Source organism: Schistocerca nitens, chromosome 6 (assembly GCF_023898315.1).
Source record: "Schistocerca nitens isolate TAMUIC-IGC-003100 chromosome 6, iqSchNite1.1, whole genome shotgun sequence".
NCBI classification, from domain to species: domain Eukaryota; kingdom Metazoa; phylum Arthropoda; class Insecta; order Orthoptera; family Acrididae; genus Schistocerca; species Schistocerca nitens.
In genome coordinates, this window is record NC_064619.1 from 9,127,235 (window position 1) to 9,148,329 (window position 21,095).

Below are 21,095 nucleotides of genomic sequence, written 5' to 3' on the forward strand. Positions count from 1 at the left end.
AGTAATGATTCAGTATTTACGCACTAAGTTTCGTCGACTCATAATCTGCTGGTAATCTAACCAGCACTTCACCCAGGAGACTAAAGTAGACCTCGAAATATGAACTGTCATCATAACAGATGGGAAATTTTAGCAAAGTACAAGAAGTTTCCGGGTACTATTAGGCCTCGTAATAACAATAAATAAATTAATAAATAAAATGGCTTCAAATGGTTCAAATGGCTCTGAGCACTATGCGACTTAACTTCTGAGGTCATCAGTCGCCTAGAACTTAGAACTAATTAAACCTAACTAACCTAAGGACATCACACACATCCATGCCCGAGGCAGGATTCGAACCTGCGACTGTAGCGGTCGCTCGGTTCCAGACTGTAGCGCCTAGAACCGCATGGCCACTCCAGCCGGCAATAAATAAAAGAAAACACGTTTTGGTTTCGAACAGCTGCAGGAGCTACGTGGCCTTAAAAACACCATGTGAAGGGAGTAGGGACGAGTAATGTAGACGGAGACAAACCCCCGTCGCGGTTCACGGGAGCCGCTATATCAGATCGCACAATTTCAGTGTTCCGCTATACTGATGACTCACAACACTAACTCACCTGCGGTCTTCTGTATCCCCTTCCTGCAGGGTGGAACTCACGATCACTGGTTCTCCAAGCTGTAGCCTTATTAGGTCTGTAAAAATAAACTAGCGCTTCATGAAGAAAGCTATGAACAGGAAAGTTGACCACGTACCCGCATTCACACGCTGTAGCGTACCATTTGCCAGCATCCAAATCTTAACGCGTCCCAAAGCCGCCCAACTCCAAATACAACTCATTAAACTTTATAAAACAATCCTGACACATCTGCAGATGCGTTTCAATTAATCCTACCTTGTGGGGTCTAGCATTAAGCAAAGAAGCTGGACAGCTAAAGACGACAGACCCAATATCTTTCATCGAATAACAGCTTTCAACCTGCCCAATTCATCACAGTACTACTGGGTATTCTTCATTACTTCACCAAGGACGACTTTGAGGAACAGAGCTCTTTTTGCGTCGCTAAGTGTTACGACCATGAACGGCTGGCAGACGCTGTAACGTCGAACTTATTTTTGACAGGCGATCTTAGATGCTTCTGTTTCATCAAGATGTACATTTCCTCTAACTGTAGTGACGGATATCAGTCTAGTACCAATAGTCTAGTACCAATTCCATGCGGAACAATACTAAGTGTTGTGAGGTAACGGGCGAGTTGTGGCGCCCTGAAAGTCTTCTAAGTTCAGAGGAGGCGTGGCCGCTTGGTGCCGAGCATCGGCTGGAGCAAGACGGACAGCCCCAGCACGTGGTCCAGGCTGACCGCGTGGCTGGGAGTTCCATGTTAACGCTGCAGCGAGGACTGTGCTTTGTGTCGAAGGAGATTTGTGTGCCGGGAGGGCCAAAGATGGCGGACTTTGTCAAACCATGATAGCAGACATTTAACAGCTCATGTAGAAATTAATAATAGCCAGAGGAATCATGATACCTTAAAAAGAAACATGTACACTACCATTATTTGCACGACGATTCTGATGGTGTAATCAGATTTTCAATACCTTTATTAGTTTAAAGTTTAGTATCTGACTGTAAATTATATAAGTAACAGCCAGCAACGAATTTCCAAAATCTAAACAGTTCATCCGATTTTGTCGATCGACATGTCTTTAGAAAGCTATTAGTGTAAACCTAAATTGTTATGAATTACAGGCATGTAACTTTAATAGTACATGAGTTATTGGAGGTCAAAGTGGCCAACTACTATTGATTACGTCAGGCCATAAGTACTCCACAGTTACATGAAAAAACGGTACCAGCATGCTTATAAATATATTTATTCGTCTATGTCTTTGTTTATATCCGATTTATACTATTCAAGAAGAAATTGTTTAAATATTTACTGTATTTCAGAAAGCACAAAGACATTAGGCTACTGGCCTACTTTTTGTTTCTGTTCCTTTGGCATATGTGGATTTGTTTATGTATTTAATAATGTGTGATAGAGCGTGTTTATGGTCCAACCGTAGGAATATTTATTTAATTTCAAGTTATTTAAATGTAAATCCAGTATTCCGTATGTGTTTCAAAATGTTTGTGAGTGTGCGTCGGCTTGAAGACATGGCGGGAGCGCTCTAGCCAATCACAGCACTCGTTAATGAGGAGACTGTATGGAAGTGTGGACAGGGGGTGCTGGATGGGAAGCAGTGAGGGGCAGTCGCGGCAAACACTTGGAAAGTGGAGCAGTTTGCGTGTGGTCGAGGGAGATAGAAATATTTCGTAGTGCCGACTTGTGCACTTGTGAGACTTCCGTGGCTTGTGCAGTGAAGACGTAGTATGCGTTTAGAAGTGAATACCTCTCTAGCTTTTTGTTGTGCATCAATAAGTGTTTACAGTAGTAAACGGCATTCTTAAAGGTACTTGTGCTATCGCAATCATCATTTAAAGTCGTTAAAAATAGTACCTGCAGATTTTATTTAATTGCAATCTTCCATTGACAAATTTCTAAGTTACATTCAAAATTCGAAACTGCTGAGTGAGGAGATCCTTCAACCATTCGATTCGTGTGTATATTCATATTGTGTGCTGTAGACTCAGCATTATTTGGCTTGTAATGCGACAACTACGTATCGCAGCCCCTACACAACGAAACCAGCGAAAATTTTTAATATTTCAACTCTGTGTCTGAGGGCACGTAGTTGAGGGCCACCACACCACATACTTGTATTTGAAAGCCCGCAGTGTGTAGTCTCGTTCGTAGCGGCAATAGTGATAGAAACTGACGCCCATACTTACAGGCTCGCCGCGCGGGGTTCGCCGAGCGGTTTGAGGCGCTGCAGTGATGGACTGTACGGCTGATCCCGGCGGAGGTTCGAGTCCTCCCTCGGGCATCGGTGTGTGTGTTTGTCCTTAGGATAATTTACGATAAGTAGTGTGTAAGCTTAGGGACTGCTGACCTTAGCAGTTAAGTCCCATAAGACTTACACACACACACACACACACACACACACACACACACACACACACACACACACACACACACACACTTAGAGGCTCCAGTTGTTCTTCCACGTTACGATAGCTGAATAGGGCTTTTATAGTGTTCATCGCTGAGGCAATATTATCACCAATGATGATCCGCCGATCGGACGCGCTGTTTGCATCCATGTAATCAGGGATGTATTCTGGTACTGAGCCCGCTAGGTCGGAGGGCACTGGTCGTCTGCCAGGTCTGTCATGGTACTTCTAACACTATGTTGGAAATTTTTATTCTCTCTTAACGTCTGGATAACTCCGCTCAACAAGAGACACCTTCGTGCATACCCATAGCTGCACTTCAGAAATAATTTTCCAGACTGATTTTCGAGCATATAATCCATCATTAGTGGCACTGATTCTGAGGATAAAGAAACAAATCTATGCACATCGAAGTCGATGACACAAAGTTTTAAACACAATGAAGTAGAAACATAAGATCTCTCTCTCTCTCTCTCTCTCTCTCTCTCTCTCTCTCTCACACACACACACACACACTGCGCATGGCCTGCTGAAGTGGCCGTGCGGCTCTGGGCGCTGCAGTCTGGAACGGCGAGACCGCAACGGTCGCAGGTTCGAATCCTGCCTCGGGTATGGATGTGTGTGATGTCCTTAGGTTAGTTAGGTTTGACTAGTTCTAAGTTCTAGGGGACTGGTGACCTCAGAGGTTGAGTCCCGTAGTGCTCAGAGCCATTTGAACCATTTTGAACACTGCGCATGTTAACGTGAAGCAAGGTGTCTTTCTGAACTCCGTGCACCCTATCAGGTACATGTAGGCATGGTTATGTGCAGGATTCTAAGATTTTAAATATTCAGGTGTTCTACTTTTCAACATCCGTACAATTTTTAGTTAACATAAGTATTTTATATTTTACAGGTACATCGGCAGCTGTAGACGCGTGCAGTATGTAAATCGTCTTGTTTTCCGACGTCACTGTATACGACAAGTGCTGTTTGATTTACATGGGTATATGTACATTTTTTGTTTACCCGCTTTATCATATGCGACAGATGATGAGCTTTATGCCTGACCGCCCTGGCAAGAGAATACTGTTGAGGTACAGCTGAGGTCCCCCTATCAAATAATACTATAAGCTGTTGGTTTCACATTTGTTGATGGTGGTGGTTCAGAAATGTGAATCTTTACCTGCATACACTAAAATAGCCCTGAATATCTGGCAATTAAATCCCTGATATGGCCAAACAATGTTCGAGGAATTGTTTTTTTATAAAATTGAAGAAAGATCTTATTTAACTCAACATGGAAGTACAAAACAAATGGTTCAAGAATCATTGACGGTATTAAGCTAACGCCTTGGCACACCTGGACATGGGTTCAGGGAAGTGATTCAAACGAACACTTATGTGTATAAAACATTAACATTCACGGAAGGCCTACTGCGGTTGAAGAAGTTCAGTGCAAAAGGACGGAGGTTACTTTTGAAGGGTATACTTCGCATCTATGGGCATAGTTGAAACCATGTTTAACATCTGATTGCAAACATGTCTTCAGAAGCAAGTACGAAATTATTGAACATCGTTACAAATGATTCGACTTTCTCATCACTTCGCTTCAGGGTTGCGACTGCATGTCGCCCCACACATAATCTGGATATGGCGGCTGCAGTATCAGTCACTGGCTGTGTAGCGACAACTCACAGCTACGTTCCAAGTCCGGCGGACGAGAGCCTCTCGCTGCCTGAGGTAGCAACTGGTTGTAGGGCAACTCCCTGCAACCTGCTTCTGACAGGGAAGACTCGGTCCTCTGCGTTTTACTGGCGTCGCGTAATTTTAATTGGCAGTATGAGAGAGTTGCGAGTGCCGACCAGTGACAATCTGTCTTAAAAGACATTGGTTTCCCTCGTTTACTCTCTTTTCAGGTGGTTAAAGAGTTACAGAATTCGTTATACACTCCAAGACAAAAAAAAAAAAAGAGAAAAGAAACATACCGACGCATAACGAGGCATCATGGAGGACCTATTCGAATGGTGCGGAAATCGGTACAGTACCGTAACATGTTCAGACAACCAAATGCTTACATTTTAAGAAAAATTGGATGATTTATTCAAGAAAAAGAGCTTCACAAATTGAGCAAGTCAGTCACGCATTGGTCAAACTCTGGCTTTTATGTAAGCAGTTATTCGGCTTGGGATTGATTGAAAAAGTTGGCACGTCAGGTTATCAAAATCCCGAGCTGGTACAAGGACCCTGCCAATAATGCACCAGACGTTCTCAATTTTGAGAGACATTCAGCTTCGTTGGTGGCCAAGGTAGGGTTTGGCAAGAACGAAGCTAAGCAGTGGGAACTCTCACCGTGTGCGGACAGGCATTATCTTGCTGAAAGGTAAGTCCAAAACGGCTCGCCATGAAGGACAACAAGACGGTGTGTAGAAGATCATCGACGTAACGCTGTACTGTAAGGGTGCAGCAGATGACAAAAAAGAGGTCCTGATTTGAAAAGAAATGTCAGCCCAGACCTTTACTCCCAGTTGTCGAGCCCTGTAGTGGTCAACAGACAGTTCGGTATCGCAGTGCTGTCCAGGGCGTCACCAACCCCGTCTTTGCTTGTCATCGTGGTTCAGTTCGAAGCGGAAATCATCATCGAAGACAATTCCAGTACCCGATGACAAGTGAAGATCTCCAGACGCTCTGGACAGTGGTGCGATACCATCCTGACTGTCGATTGCCCTACGGCCCGACAACCAAGAGTGATGGTCTGGGACGCCATTTCATTTCATAGTAACCCCTTTGGTTGTCATCCAGAGCACCCTTACAACACGGCATTATATCGACGACATTCTATGCACCGTTTTGTTGCCCTTTATGGCCATCCATCATGGACTTACATTTCAGCAAGATAATGCCCGTCCGCACACGGCGAGAGTTTCCACTGCTTATCTTCCTTCTTTCCAAACCCTACCTTTGCCAGCAACGTCGCCGGATCTCTCCCCAGTTGAGAACGTTTCGAGCATTGCTTACAGGGCCTTCCACCCACCTAGGGATTTTGACCAATTAGCACGTCAGTTGGACAGGATTTGGCACGATAGCGCTCAGGAGAACATCCACCACTGCCAAGCCGAATAACTGTTTGCATAAGGGCCAGAGTTTGATCAGTGCGTTACTGACTGGCTCAATTTGTGAAGGATTTTCCCTCGAAAAATTCACCCATTGCTTCTGAAATTGTGTTCATTTGTTTGTCTATAAATGTACGTCACGTCTACCGATTTCCGTCCCATACAAAACTATGCGCCTTCTCTACACCTCTGATGACATTTTTTGTGCTGCCTGCTGTAAGCATAGTCTTCATTATTACTCCCATTTCTAAACTGTTTAGATTAACGTGTGGTAGCTGTTTTTACAGTTTGTTAAACATTTTTCCTTGCCTGACCTAAGTGTGATGATGGTGTCTCAAAATCTTCAAAGGTGCCCTAAACTTTTTGTTACCATTCCACTCTTTCGAACGTTATCTTTGGGATCTCCGTATTTAGGTGAATTCTGAGTGTCTGCTATATCGCCCCGCAATAGTTCTTCTGGGACTCTGTCAAGACAGTACGCATCCCTAGACACACAAAGCTTCGTACAAACGGTTTCCATTGTCCCCGCACATCCTAAAGATAGACCACATCGTGAGTTTTAGTGCGTCCGGTTCCTGGTCGTCTTTCCTCAAAGCGCTGTCCAGTCTGACCGTCCGGGGAGGTCCCTGGCAAGTGTACTAGCGGGCCTTGAGCGAATTCTGCGGGGGCGGTTTCCCCTGCCGCTTTATGACCCAAGACGAATACACTCAACTGGCGCCAAGTTCAAGATGCTTCCATAGATGCTTCTTATTTAGGTTAACATGCTGTACAATACAGGAAATCGTAATCTACATTGTTAGCTACTGACAGTCACTGGTACTGATTCATATTACATCTATCCGTGTGGGGTATTTATTCCCATTTGATTTGTCTTTTTATTCAAATTTTATATCAATTATGGGACATCTTGGGACAAACAGTGGCGTCACAATACAAGCTGCAGAGCACCCGACGTACAAGATTGTCACCACTCGGCAGGTATGCATCATGATGTCATCAGGTATGCATCATGATGTCATAAACCACAATCATTTTACCAATAACGCTTCTGAAGACTTAATTATCAAAGATGTACTTTACCTTCGATGTAATTGTAGAAATAATTGTCTTTGACCCTTGTGTAAAATTTTTATAACCTACTTGTTACTTACACTTGTTACTTACACTGACATACTACACACATAAAAAAAAGCTTTGCGTCACCCCTGTTCCCAGGACTCGTCAAGACAGACGTTGACTGTGCATACAGTATCACAGACACAATCCCTCTGACTGTTCAGAGATGTCACTAAACCCGCCCAAAGATGTAAACAACGATGCGTGAGCAGCGCCTATTAGACGGAGGGGGTCCAACAGCAGATCGGTTCCAGTCATTCCACAAGGAAGTAGGTTCACGGGCCGGCTGCTGTGGCCGAGCGGTTCTAGGTGCTTCTGTCCGGAACCACGCGGCTGCTACGGTCGCAGGTTCGAATCGTACCTCGGGCATGGATGTGTGTGATGTCCTTAGGTTAGTTAGGTTTACGTAGTTCTACGGGACTCATGACCCCAGATGTTAAGTCCCATAGTGCTTAGGGCCATTTGAACCATTTTAGGTACACGGCTCATGTTGTCTGTAGTTTAACGATGCCTAAACGGTCAATACCACGGTTCCATCGCGTCCGCATTGTTACTTTGTGGCAGGAAGGCCTCTCAACAAGGGAAGTGTCCAGGCGTCTCGGAATGAACCAAAGCGATGTTGTTCGGACATGGCGGGCATACAGAAAGACAGGAACTGACCATGGCATGCCTCATTCAGTCTGTCCAAGGGCTATTACTGCAGTGGACGACGGCTCCCTACGGATTATGGCTCGGAGGAACCCTGACAACAACGCCACGTTGTTGAATAATGCTTTTCGTGCAGCCACAGGACGTCGTGTTATGTCCCAAACTGTGCGCAATAGGCTGCATGATGCGCAACTTCACTCCCGACGGCCTTGACGAAGTTCATCTTTACAACCACGACACCAAGCAGTGCAGTGCAGATGCGCCCAACGACATCTCGATCGAACCGCTGAAGATTGGCATCACGTTCTCTTCAACGATGAGTGTCGCATATGCCTTCAACCAGACAATCGTCGGAGACGTGTTTGGAGGTAGCCCGGTCACGCTGAACGCCTTAGACACACTGTTCAGCGAGTGCAGCAAAGTGGAGGTCCCCTGCTGTTTGGAGGTGGCATTATGTGGGGCGACGTACGCCGCTGGTGGTCATGGAAGGCACCGAAACGGCTGTACGATACTTGAATGCCACCCTCTGACCGATAGTGCAACCATACTGGGGAGGCATTCGTCCTCGTGGACGACAATTCGGGCTCCCATCCTGCACATCTTGTGAATGACTTCCTTCAGGATAGCAACATCGCTCGACAAGGGTGGCTCAATTGGTTCAAATGGCTCTAAGCAATATGGGACTTAACATTTGATGTCGTCAGTCTACTAGACATATAACTACTTAAGCATAACGACATGACACACATCCATGCCCAAGGCAGGATTCGAACCTGTGACATAGCAGCAGCGCGGTTCCGGACTGAAGCGCCTAGAACCGCTCGGCCACAGCGGCCGGCGACTAGAGTGGCCATCATGTTCTCCAGACATGAGCCCTATCGAACATGCCTGGGATAGATTGAAAAGGGCTGTTTGTGGACGACGTGACCCACCAACCACTCTGAGGGATCTACGCCGATTCGCCGTTGGGTAGTGGGAAAATCTGGACCAGCAGTGCCTTGATGAACTTGTGGATAGTATGCCACGACAAATACAGGCATGCATCAATGAAAGAGGACGTGCTACTGGGTATTAGAGATACCGGTGTGTACAGCAATCTGGACCACCACCCCAGAAGGTGGTGTTACAACATGCAATGTGTAGTTTTCATGAGCAATAAAAAGGGTGAAAATGATGTTTATGTTGACCTCTAATCCAGTTTTCTGTACAGGTTCCGGAACTCTCGGAACCGAGGGGATGCAAAACTTTTTTAGTGTGTCTATATACGTGGTATTAACATGACTATCCCCATATTATCAGATGGTGGGTACGTTCTTCATCTGTGCTACGGCGTGCAATAAAACTGATTCACGGAGGACAACTATGATACGTCTTTTCATGGTTTCAATTGTAATAATGATACGGGTAAGTTAGTTGAAGAATCACATGTAAAGGTTACAAAACTGAAACTAGTAAATAAAGTAACTGTCAGTTGCATAAAGCGTTATCGTTAAGTCAACAACTGTAATTTACATTTTTGTACCTCTCGTTCCGGGTAGTTACTCCTAACCGCTTTGAATCCCAATGATGGTAGAGAGTTCTAAGAGTGGCATTGAGCCAGGAAATGTAGTTGAGATGCAACATTGTGCTCCATTGCCGTCCAATAAGTCCAAAATCTTTCATTATTTATCAGGGAAATAGATCTTCTCTGTTTCGTACTTCCCTCTTCTATCTCGTCGTAACCGTTCATGCAAACGTTACATTTTATAAGCAGTCCTAACAATCACTTACACTGACCAAATACACTTAAGCAGCTGTACCTGCGAATGACGAAGGGACAATTGTAAACATGTGTAAAGTTTACGAACAGTTGGCTAATAAAACTCCCGGCGACCGTCTTTGAACAATACCAAGTTACTCTCTCCTATTTGCCTTCCTGTCATTGGCTATCAATTTATCTCCTCATACAGAGATGTTTCCGGTACACTCATTCCAAACCGGAAACATAGATATCGAGATGTGACATGCTAAAAGGTTTAATCTATTTTTCATACTACCTGAATGACAATAAATAACACCTACGCCAAGTTTTTATTCTATCCATATACTAAAGTTGTAGAACTGTTCGCATCGTATATAATTGGCAAATTTCTGATTCCGAAGCTTCTGAGTTCACTCTGCTTCAGTTACTCTTCGCTGTTGTTTAAATAGTAGAACATGTTGGCGGAGATATAAATTACAGCCCTCTTTCGTTTCAAAATGGCTCTGAGCACTATGGGACAGCGGAGGTCATCAGTCCCCTAGAACTTAGAACTACCTAAACCTAACTAACCTAAGGACATCACACACATCCATGACCGAGGCAGGATTCGAACCTGCGACCGTAACGGTCGCGCGCTTCCAGACTGAAGCGCCGAGAACCGCTCGGCCACTCCAGCCGGCTCTTCCGTTTCAGTTTCCCTGGAACAGTCCATATGCTTTACCCCGAAAAGTGGATTACCTTGTATTCGTGAGCAATATTTTACGTTGACACGGAATTTAGTAACATATCAGTTATCGTATGTGATGCAGCACTCTTTCCAGCGATAAATCCTGCTCACATTACATTTTCCATCTCTCTCTCTCTCTCTCTCTCTCTCTCTCTCTCTCTCTCTCTCTCTATTTCTCTCGCTAATGTCAATATTCACTTTTGCAGCCAGTAGAATTTGTTTTCTTTCGTTTGTAGTTCCATTATCAACCTAAATGTGATTTATATCGAGTTATGTTTCAGTGTCAGGTAATTAAAAGGGCGCACGTTACAGAATTCCTTACAGTATACATGAAATTTAGATCGTTAACTTTTCAAATATTAATATAAAAACTGTATACATTTTCAGACCGTAAACTAAGTAGAGTTACTGCAAATGTACTCCCCTTGATTCTGTATAGCCGCACACATCCGCATAATTTGTGGCCAAATGAAAATCCTCGTAATAAAAAAAAACAAAAAAAATGGTTCAAATGGCTCTGAGCACTATGGGACTTAACTTCTGAGGTCATCAGTCCCCTAGACTTGGATCTACTTAAACGTAACTAACCTAAGGACATCACACACATCCATGCCCGAGGCAGGATTCGAACCTGCGACCGTAGCGGTCACGCGGTATCAGACTGTAGCGCCTAGAACCGCTCTACCACTCCGGCCGGCCCTCGTAATACAGTAAGGGCTAGATGCCACCAGGAATTTAAGCTTAATGTGTGGGCTGTAATTGTAGGTGTGTGTCTTGTACGTCCATAGGTTCTCCCAGCATGTCTTAGAAGTGCTGCCAACAGGGGTTCGATTCAAATCATTCTACAAACATTTTAAGAGGTATGCCGTACAGAATACGAGGAAGCACGTAGTTTATGCATGATAGGGCCCCAATATATTTCAGTCTCCTTGTCTGAAATGCCGTCGAAGATAACCGTCAACGTTGTGGCCGAGCGGTTCTAGGCGCTACAGTGTGGAAGCGCGCGACCGCTACGGTCGCAGGTTCGAATCCTGCCTCGGGCATGGATGTGTGTGATGTCCTTCGGTTAGTTATGTTTAAGTAGTTCTAAGTTCTAGGGGACTGATGACCTCACATGTTGAGTCCCATAGTGCTGAGAGCCATTTTTGAAGATAACCGTCATGATGGATAGATAGGTAGTGAGGACGAGTTCCAAGGCCGACACGTTCCCCTGACCTTAATCCTTTGGGCTGTTATCTGTGGAATGGTCTAAAGCAATTGGTTCTTGTAGGACACTTTCCTAATGCAGAGGATCTTAATCAACCCTGTCACGTATGTCTGCGTCGTGGGTTGACGCAGTATGTTGACGTTCCAATGGGACGATCACTCCATGAGCCGACGAGCGCACTTTGTGTAGACACAAGACGAGAATAGTTTTCACCATTAGTTACGAGTTTCCAACTCGAAATATTGGTAAAGTTTTCTTTCGTTAATAACTGCAAAGCGACACGTTTTCTGGCTTGTGTGCATGTGGATGTCTTACAAGATAAAACGATACAATGCTGTAGTGCATGGGTTGTTCAGAAGTAAGATGCAAAGGAACTCCCAGTCGTACTTCTGGAAAACTCAGGCACGCCAGTTTCGTATTTATCCGTCGAAACCGGGAAAGCCAGTTCCCATTTAAATTTGTCTTCAGTACGGGAATATACGTAACGGATGAATGAATGCAGGTGTTAGACACATGGTTGACGACGTACGGAAGTTTGGATCTGGCCGTGGGTGGTGCTGGGATAGCCTAACATAAGGCGACCGCTCGCGATAAGCGGGGGAATGCGAGATCGAGTCCTGGTCCGCCACAGATTTTCACTCTCGCCATTCCACTACACAGACGATGTTTGTCCATATTCGCAACTGAGAACACATTTCACGTATTTTCTCGTTTTGGTGTGAAGGATTCCAACATGAATCGCAGGAAGACATGGATCATATCTAGAATGCTTGCAATTCGCGGTTTTTTTACATATGTTTTTCTTGTATAGGCCAATTCCCGGTAGTGCCCGGGATGTATCTTGATAGAAGGACTGGAATGGGGCACACACAGATTCGTGGTACTAGGTGAGGAGCTATTTGAATGAGAAGTAACGGCTCCAGCGCCTCAAAAGCCGACAACGGCCGGGAGACCAGTGTGCCGACCCCATATATTCCATGTTGTTGTTGTTGTGGTCTTCAGTCCAGAGATTGCTTTTATGCGGCTCTCCACGCTACTGTATGCTGTGCAAGCTTCTTCATCTCCGAGTAACTACTGCAACCTACATCCTTCTGTTTCTGTTTAGTGTATTCATCTCTTGGTCTCCCTCTACGATTTGTACTCTCCACGCTGCTCTCCGTTACTAAATTGGTGATCCCTTGATGCCTCAGAACGTCTCCTACCGACCGATCCCTTCTTCAAGTCAAGTTGTGCCACAAACTCTTCTTCTCCCCAATTCTATTCAATACCTCCTCAATAGTTATGTGGTCTACCCATCTAATCTTCAGCATTCTTCTGTACCATCAGATTTCGAAAGTATATATTCTCCTCTTGTCTAAAATATTTATCGTTCATGTTTCACTTCCATACTTGGCTACAGTCAATACAAATATTTTCAGGAAAGACTTCCTGACACTTAGATCTATACTCGATGTTAACAAATTTCTCTTCTTCAGAAACGCTTTCCCTGGCTTAGCCAGTCTACATTTTATATTCTCTCCACTTCAACCATCATCAGTTATTTTGCCCCAAATAGCAAAAATCATCTACTACTTTGTGTCTCATTTCCCAATCTAACTCTCTCAGCATCACCTGATTTAATTCGACCACATTACATTATCCTCGTTTTGCTTTTGTTGATGTTCCTCTTGTAGCCTCCTTTCAAGACACTGTTCATTCGGTTCGTCTGCTCTCCCAAGTCCTTTGCTGTCTCTGACATAATTACGATGTCATCGGTGGAACTCACAGTTTTTATTTCTTCTCCATCGATTATAATTCCAACTCCAATTTTTTTCATTTGTTTCCTTTACTACCTGCTCAATATACAGATTGAATAACATCGGGGACAGGCTACAACCCTGTCTTAATCCCTTTCCAACCACTGCTTCCCTTTCGTATCCGTCGACTCCTATAAATGCCATCTGATTTCTGTACAGTTTGTAAATAGTCTTTCGCTCCCTGTATTTTACCCTTGCCACTTTCAGAATTTTAAAGAGTGTTCCAGTCAGCTCTATCAAAAGCTTTCTCTAAGTCTATAAATGCTAGAAACGTAAGTTTGCCTTTCCTTAATCTTTCTTCTAAGATAAGTCGTAAGGTTAGTATTTCCTCACGTGTTCCAACATTTCTACGGAATCCAAACTGATCTTCCCCGAGGTCGGCTTCCACCAGTTTTTCCGTGCGCATGTAAAGAATTCCTTTTAGTATTTTGCAGCCGTGACTTATTAAACTGATAGTTCGGTAATTTTCACAACTGTCAACGCCTGCTTTCTTTGGGATTGGAATTATTATATTCTTCTTGAAGTCTGAGGGTATTTCATTGTCTCATACGTCCTGCTCACCAGATGGTAGCGTTTTGTCATAACTGGCTCTCCCAAGGCTATCAGTAGTTCTAATGGAATGTTGTCTACTTCCGGGTACTTGTTTCGACTCAGGTCTTTCAGTGCTCTGTTAAATTTTTCACGCAGTATCATATCTCCCATACCATCTTGCCCTCAATTACATCAACCTTGTGTAGACTCTCTATATACTCCTTCCACCTTTCTGCTTTCCCTTCTTTGCTTAGGATTGGTTTACCGTCTGGGCTCTTTATATTCATAGAGGTGGTTCTCCTTTCTCCATATGTCTCTTTTATTTTCCTGTAGACAGTATCTCTCTTACTACTAATGATTGATGCCTCTACATCCTTGGAATTTGGAAATACTACTTAATCTAACTTAAACTAACTTACTCTAAGGACAACACACACACACACACACACACACACACACACACACACACACACACACACACACACACACGAGCGCGCGCACGCGCGCGCGCGCGCCCGAGAGACGACTCGAACCTCCGACGGTGGGAGCCGCGCGAACCGTGGCAAGGCGACCTAGACCGCACGATTACCCCGAACGGCCTTCTACATCCCTGCATTTGTCCTCTAGCCATCCCTGCTTAGCCGTTTGTACTTCCTGGCGATCTCATTTTTTGAGACGTTTGTATTCCTTTTCCTTTTCGCCTACTTCATTTACTGCATTTTTATATTTTCTCCTTTCATCAATTAAATTCAATACCTCTTCTGTTACCCAAGGATTTCTATTAGCCCTCGTCTTTTTACCTACTTGATCCTCTGCTACCTTCACTGTTTCATCTCCCAAAGCTACCCAATTTTTTGTACTGTATTTCTTTCCCCTGTTCTTGTCAATCGTTCCCTAAAGCTCTCTGTAAACTCCCCACAACCTCTGGTTCTTTCAGTTTATCCAGGTCAGATCTTCTTAAATTCTTACCTTTCCGCAGTTTCTTCAGTTTTAATCTACAGTTCATAACCAATAAATTGTGGTCAGAGTCCACTCAGGCACCTGGAAATGTCTTACAATTTAAAACCTGTTTCCTAAATCTTTGTCTTACCATAATCTATCTGCTACCTTCCAGCGCCTCCAGGACTGTTCCATGTATTCAGCCTTCTTTCATGATTCTTAAACCAAATGTTATCTATAATTAGGTTACGCTCCGTGCAAATTCTACCACGTGGCTACCTCTTTCATTCCTTACTCCAGTCCACATCCACTTGCTATTTTCTCTTTTCTTCCTTTTCCTACTGCCTAATTCCAGTCCCCCCATGACTATTAAATTTTCGTCTCCCTTAACTGTATGAATAATTTCTTTTATCGCATCAGACATTTCTTCAATCTCTTCATCATCTGCGGAGCTAGTTGACATATAAACTTGCACTACTGTGGTAGATGTGGGCTTCATGTCTATCTTTGCCACAATAATGCGTTCACTATGCTATTCATAGTAGCTTATTCACACTCCAATTTTTTATTTATTAATAAACCAACTCCTGCATTACCCCTATTTGATTTTGTATTTATAACCCTGTATTCATTTGACCAAAAGTCTTGTTCATCCTGCCACAGAACTTCACTAATTCCCACTATATATAACTTTAACCTGACCATTTCCCTTTTTAAATTTTCTAACCTACCTGCCTGATTAAGAGATCTGACATGCCACGCTCCGATTCGTAGGACTCCTGATAACGACGTCCTCGCCCGGAGATCCGAATGGGGGACTATTTTACCTCCGGAGTACTTTACTCGAGAGGACGCCATCATCATGTAACCAAACAGTACAGTTGCTTGCCCTCTGGAAAAATTCTGGGTGTAGTTGCCCTTGCTTTCAGCCGTTCGCAGCACCAATACAGCAAGGCCGTTTTAGTTAGTGTTCCAATGCCAGATCAGTCATTCATCCAGATTGTTGCCCCTGCAACTACTGAAAAGGCTGCTGCCCCTCTTCAGGAACCACACGTTTGTCTGGCCTCTCAACAGATACCCCTCCGTTGTGGTTGCACCTACAGTATGGTTACGTGCATCGCTCAAGGGCGCAAGCATCCCCACCAACAGCAAGGTCCATGGTTCATGGGGGTTTATTCCATACCGCATCCGAATTACGCCGTACAGCAGGGGATGTTTAGTTTTAGATCTGTTTGATAATTAGGATTCTGTACATCAAGCGATGGAAGCGGAAGCCTTGTGAAATCACTTTATTGTCCATCTGTCTGTTTTCTGTCCGACTGTTAAAAACCCTTATTCTCGGGAACAGGGAGACGTAATGAAACTTAGCTTCTAAGTCAACGCAATCAAAAGCTGCGGCCATTTGTGTCACATATTTCGATTCTCTAAACTGACTCATCAAAATCTATAGAACACTTTCAATTGATCTAGAATCACGAAACTTATCAAGAAGCAAAATTTCACAGTACAGCCAGAGTAAAATCCGAAAGCTGTTAGTCTGTTATTATTTAACACGACGAAAGTTTTGTCATTTTTTAGCACAGTTTCTCTATGTTCGTCCGTCTGTTAACATTACTTTTTCTCACGAAAGGGTAGACGAATGAATCTGAAAGATCTATAATCAATTGGCGATGTAATAGATGTAAGTTTCCAAGTCAATACAACGAGAAAGTACGGCCATTTACGTCGAATATATAGACAGTCGCAAACTCACCCACCAAAACCTATAGGGCATTTCTTGTTGACCTAGAATCATGGAATTTTGGAAGAAGCAAGATTTCACTGTACAACTGAAGAAAAAAATCGGGAAAGTGCTCATTTGTAATTATATCACACGAAAAAAAATTCTTTGTCGTTTGTTCTCTGACTGACTATTTGCCTGCCCTTTTTTCTCAGGATGGGATACACGCATCGATTTGAAATGTGTACCCTTTGTGGTATAAGGAAGTTTAGGTTCTAAGTCAAGGCAGTCAAAAGATACAGCTATTTATGTCACATTTTTTGATGTATGATAACACAAACAACACTGCCGTAATGTTCTACAGTATTTATTACTTATTTCAGAAACCAGTCTTTGGCAGTGCAATCTTTTGAATTAAATATTTTAAACTAGTGTAACTACAGAGTATGCTCACTTCCAGAGATGAAAGGTGTTAATGTTGGTTTCTTTAAAAGTTAGAGGATGCTTCCTGTTGACCTAGAATCATGAAATTTCGCAGTAATCGATGTTTCGAAGTACAAGTAAAGGAAGAAATCAGAAAAATGTCAATTTCTAATAACATCACACGAAAAAAGTATTTCTTTTGTTAGTTGTTGTCCTACTTCATACTTAAGACTGAAAGATCCTCGGAAGTATTGGAATCTCCAAGACCGATACCACGCCGGCATCAGCGTCGATAAAAGGCGAAAGTAGTCGAGATTCTCGACTCCGCGATGGATGAACAGTCTGTATACACTGAAGACCCGAAGAAACTGATACACCAGCCGAATATCGTGTAGTGCCCCAGCGAGCACGCACAAGTGCCGCAGCACTACTTGGCATGGACACGATAATTGTCTGAAGTAGAGCTGTAGGGAATTGGCACCATGGATCCTGCAGGGCTGTCCATAAATCAGCAAGAGTTCTGAACAGCCCGTTGCAAGGCATTCCAAACAGCACGTTGCAAGGCATCCCAAAAAGGCTCAATAATGCCCATGTCTGGGGAGTTTGGTCGCCAGCGGAAGTTTTTAAACTCAGAAGAGTGTTCCTGAAGTCACTGTGTAGCATTTCTGGACGTGTGGAGTGTCGCATTGTCCTGCTGGAACTGCCCAAGTCAGTCGGAATGCACAATAACATCAATTGATGCAGGTGATCAGACAGGATTCTTACGTACGTGTTCCTGTCAGAGCCTTATCTAGACGTATCAGGGGTTCCATATAACTCCAGCTGCACACGTCCCACACCATTACAGAGCCTGCACCAGCTTGAACGGTCCCCTGCTGAGATGCAGGGTCTATGGATTCATGAGGTTGTCTCCGTACCCGTACACGTCCATCCACTCGATACAATCTGAATCGAGAATCGTCCAACCAGGCAACATGTTTCGAGTCATTGAGAGTCCAATGTCGGTGTTGATGGACCCAGGCGACTGAGCCGGCCACCGTGGCCGGGGGGTTCTAGGCGCTTCAGTCCGGAACCGTGCGTCTGTTGCAGTGGCAGGTTCGAATCGTGCCTCGGCCATGGATGTGTGTCATGTCCTTACGTTGGTTAGGTTTAAGTAGTCCTAAGTTCTACGGGAGTGATGACCTCAGATATTAAGTCCCATAGTGCTCAGAGTCATTTGAACCAACCAGGCGAGGGGTAAATCTTCGTGTCGTGCAGTCATCAAGTGTACAGAAGTAGGCCTTTGGATCAGAAAGCCCATGTCAATGACGTTTCGTTGAATCGTTCGCACGCTGACACTTGTTAATGGCCCAGCATTGAAATCTGCAGCAATTTGCGGAAGGGTTGGTCTTCTGTCACGATGAACGATTCTGTTCAGTCATCGTCGTTCCCGTTCTTGCAGGATCTTTTTCCTGCGGCTGCGATGTCAGAGACTTGATGTTTCTATCGGATTCCTGATATTCATTGCACACTCGTAAAATCCCTAATTCATTCCTACTTGGGAGTTGCTGTGTACCGTCGCTCGTGCGTCGACTTTAACACCATGTTCCAGCTCACTTAAATTTTGACAACTTGCCATTGTAGCAGCAGTAACCGATCTACCAACTGCACCAGACACATGTTCACACTGGACTCGCACTCGGGAGGACGACGGTTCAAATCCCGTGATTTCCCTAGATCACTCCAGGCAAATGCCGGGATCGTTCCTTTGAAAGAGCACGGCCGATTTCCTTCCCTATCCTTCCTTAATCCGAGCTTGTGCTCCGTCTCTAATGACCTCGTTGTCGACGGGACGTTAAACACCAATCTCCTACTCCTCCTCCCCCCCCTCCCCCAGACACTTGTTGTCTTATTATAGGCGTTGCCGACCGCAGCGTCGTATTCTGCCTGTTACATATAGCTGTATTTGAATATGCATGCGTATACCAGTGTCTTTGGTGCTTCAGTGTACATAAGTTTGTATGGAATCCTCAGAGAGCGAATTCTACTCGCAGCCCTTCCAATTTTTAATGCTTTTTTATGCGGTCCGTACTTACCCTGCACTCACATTTCACAGACAACTTACAGAGTTATCGTATTTGTGAATTGTCCTTATTTTATGGAAAACAGTGTAGGAAGTCAGGAAACAGATCTAAATGAAGTGGAGAAGAACTTGTGGACAAGAATTTCAGAGTTCTGTTATGGCAGTTTCTGTATTAGAGGGAAGCGTGACGCATACCTGTTACATTCGCGAAGCACGTGGCGCATTCGCGGAATAGTTTCGCCTGCCATTCCCGCAGGCGAGCGCCACGCGTGCCGACAGGAAGCCGATGGTGCGGAGACTCCACTCCACAGAAGAGCAGCGTCGCGGGTCCCCGTCTCGAAGGAGACACTCTGCCAGCAGAGTGGCTGTGGCTGGCTGGCTGGCTGGTGACGTGGGCGGCGGGAACAGTCTGATGGCGGCTGACGCGTCGTGTGGCCCACCAGAGCCAGCGGCGATGTAAGTTGCACGAGCCAGCCCCACGAGAGTTCACGACGCTGTAGTATCGATCACCTGACCTACGAGAGCTTCTCATCAGGTCAGAGAAAGGCAGGAAAGGGGGGCGGCGGCGGCACCGGTTTCAGTGAGGTGCCCGTCCTGTTCTCCTGTAGCCAGCTCTCTGTAGTCCTTGCATTATTTAAACTGAAACATATCCTGAGAAGGACTGGTAAAGCAGTGTTTATAAAGACCTAGTATCAACTGTGTGGCAAGAATCCGTTTCTTAGCGATGAAGGGAACATGTAACACCGAAAATGCTGGATGCATGGCACCTGCTACCGATATATAATTTTTCTGCTGAATTGTGTGTAAATATTTGTAATTTAAATGCTTTCTTTTTAATAAGTAAGGGCATTGCTTCACCGTATGTGTAAATTTAGGTAGAAGTCTGTTGACATTTCATTGTATTTATCTGTGTCTTCCTGTGCAAGTTAGAAGCTCTGGGAGCTTATTTCAATCGCCTAGCAACGCTTGTGCGTTGTAAAATCTCTGGGGTAAATTGTTGTTGAGCGGAGCACGCGGAGAGAGGGAGACGGGTTCCGGGGCTTGTAGTGTGCGGAAGTGTGGTGTTAATCCTCTGACAGTAGAGAGTACCGTTTCGGCGGCATCATGTACGCACACTGGCCAGATATCTACACTCATGCTCATAAATTAAGGATAATGCTGTTACATGGTCAAACAACGCTCTGGTGCGCGGTTTACGGGTCTAAATCACCTCGAGGTACGGCCATAAAGTGCACATCACCTGCGGTCGTCGCACGGTGGCGCTGGCAGCACACCACATACGCAGAGGTTTGTTGGTGCATGACGGAGTACGGTGTAGCGAGTAAGTGTGCAGATGTTTTCAAACGTGCTAATGGTGATTGTGTGTTCAAAATGGCTCAAAGAACACATATTGATGACGTTATGAGGGGTAGAATACTAGGGCGACTGGAGGCTGGTCAAACACAGCAGGTCGTAGCACGGGCCCTCTGTGTGCCACAAAGTGTGATCTCAAGATTATGGTAACGATTCTAGCAGACAGGAAACGGGACGTCCACAGTGTACAACACCACAAGAAGACCGATATCTCACCTTCAGTGCCCACAGATGACCACAGAGTACTGCAGGTAGCCTTGCTCGGGACATTACCGCAGCCACTGGAACAGTTGTCCAGACACATAGTCTACAGACGACTCAACAGACGTGGATTATTCACTCAGAGACCAGCAAGGTGCATTCCACAGAACCCTGGTCTCAGGAAAGCCCATAAAGCCTGGTGTCAACAACACAATACATGGTCATTGGAACAGTGGCTCCAGGTTATGCTCACGGGCGAGTCCAGGTATAAGCTGAACAGTGATTCTCGCGGGGTTTTCTTCTGGCGTGAACCAGGAACCAGATACTAACCCATTAATGTCCTTGAAAGGGACCTGTATGACGGTCGTGGTTTGATGGTGTGGGGTGGTATTATGAATGGTGCAAGTACACCCCTGCATGTCTTTGACAGAGGAACTGTAACAGGTCAGGTGTATCGGGACGTCATTTGGCACCAGTATGTCCGCCTTTTCAGGGGTGCAGTGGGTC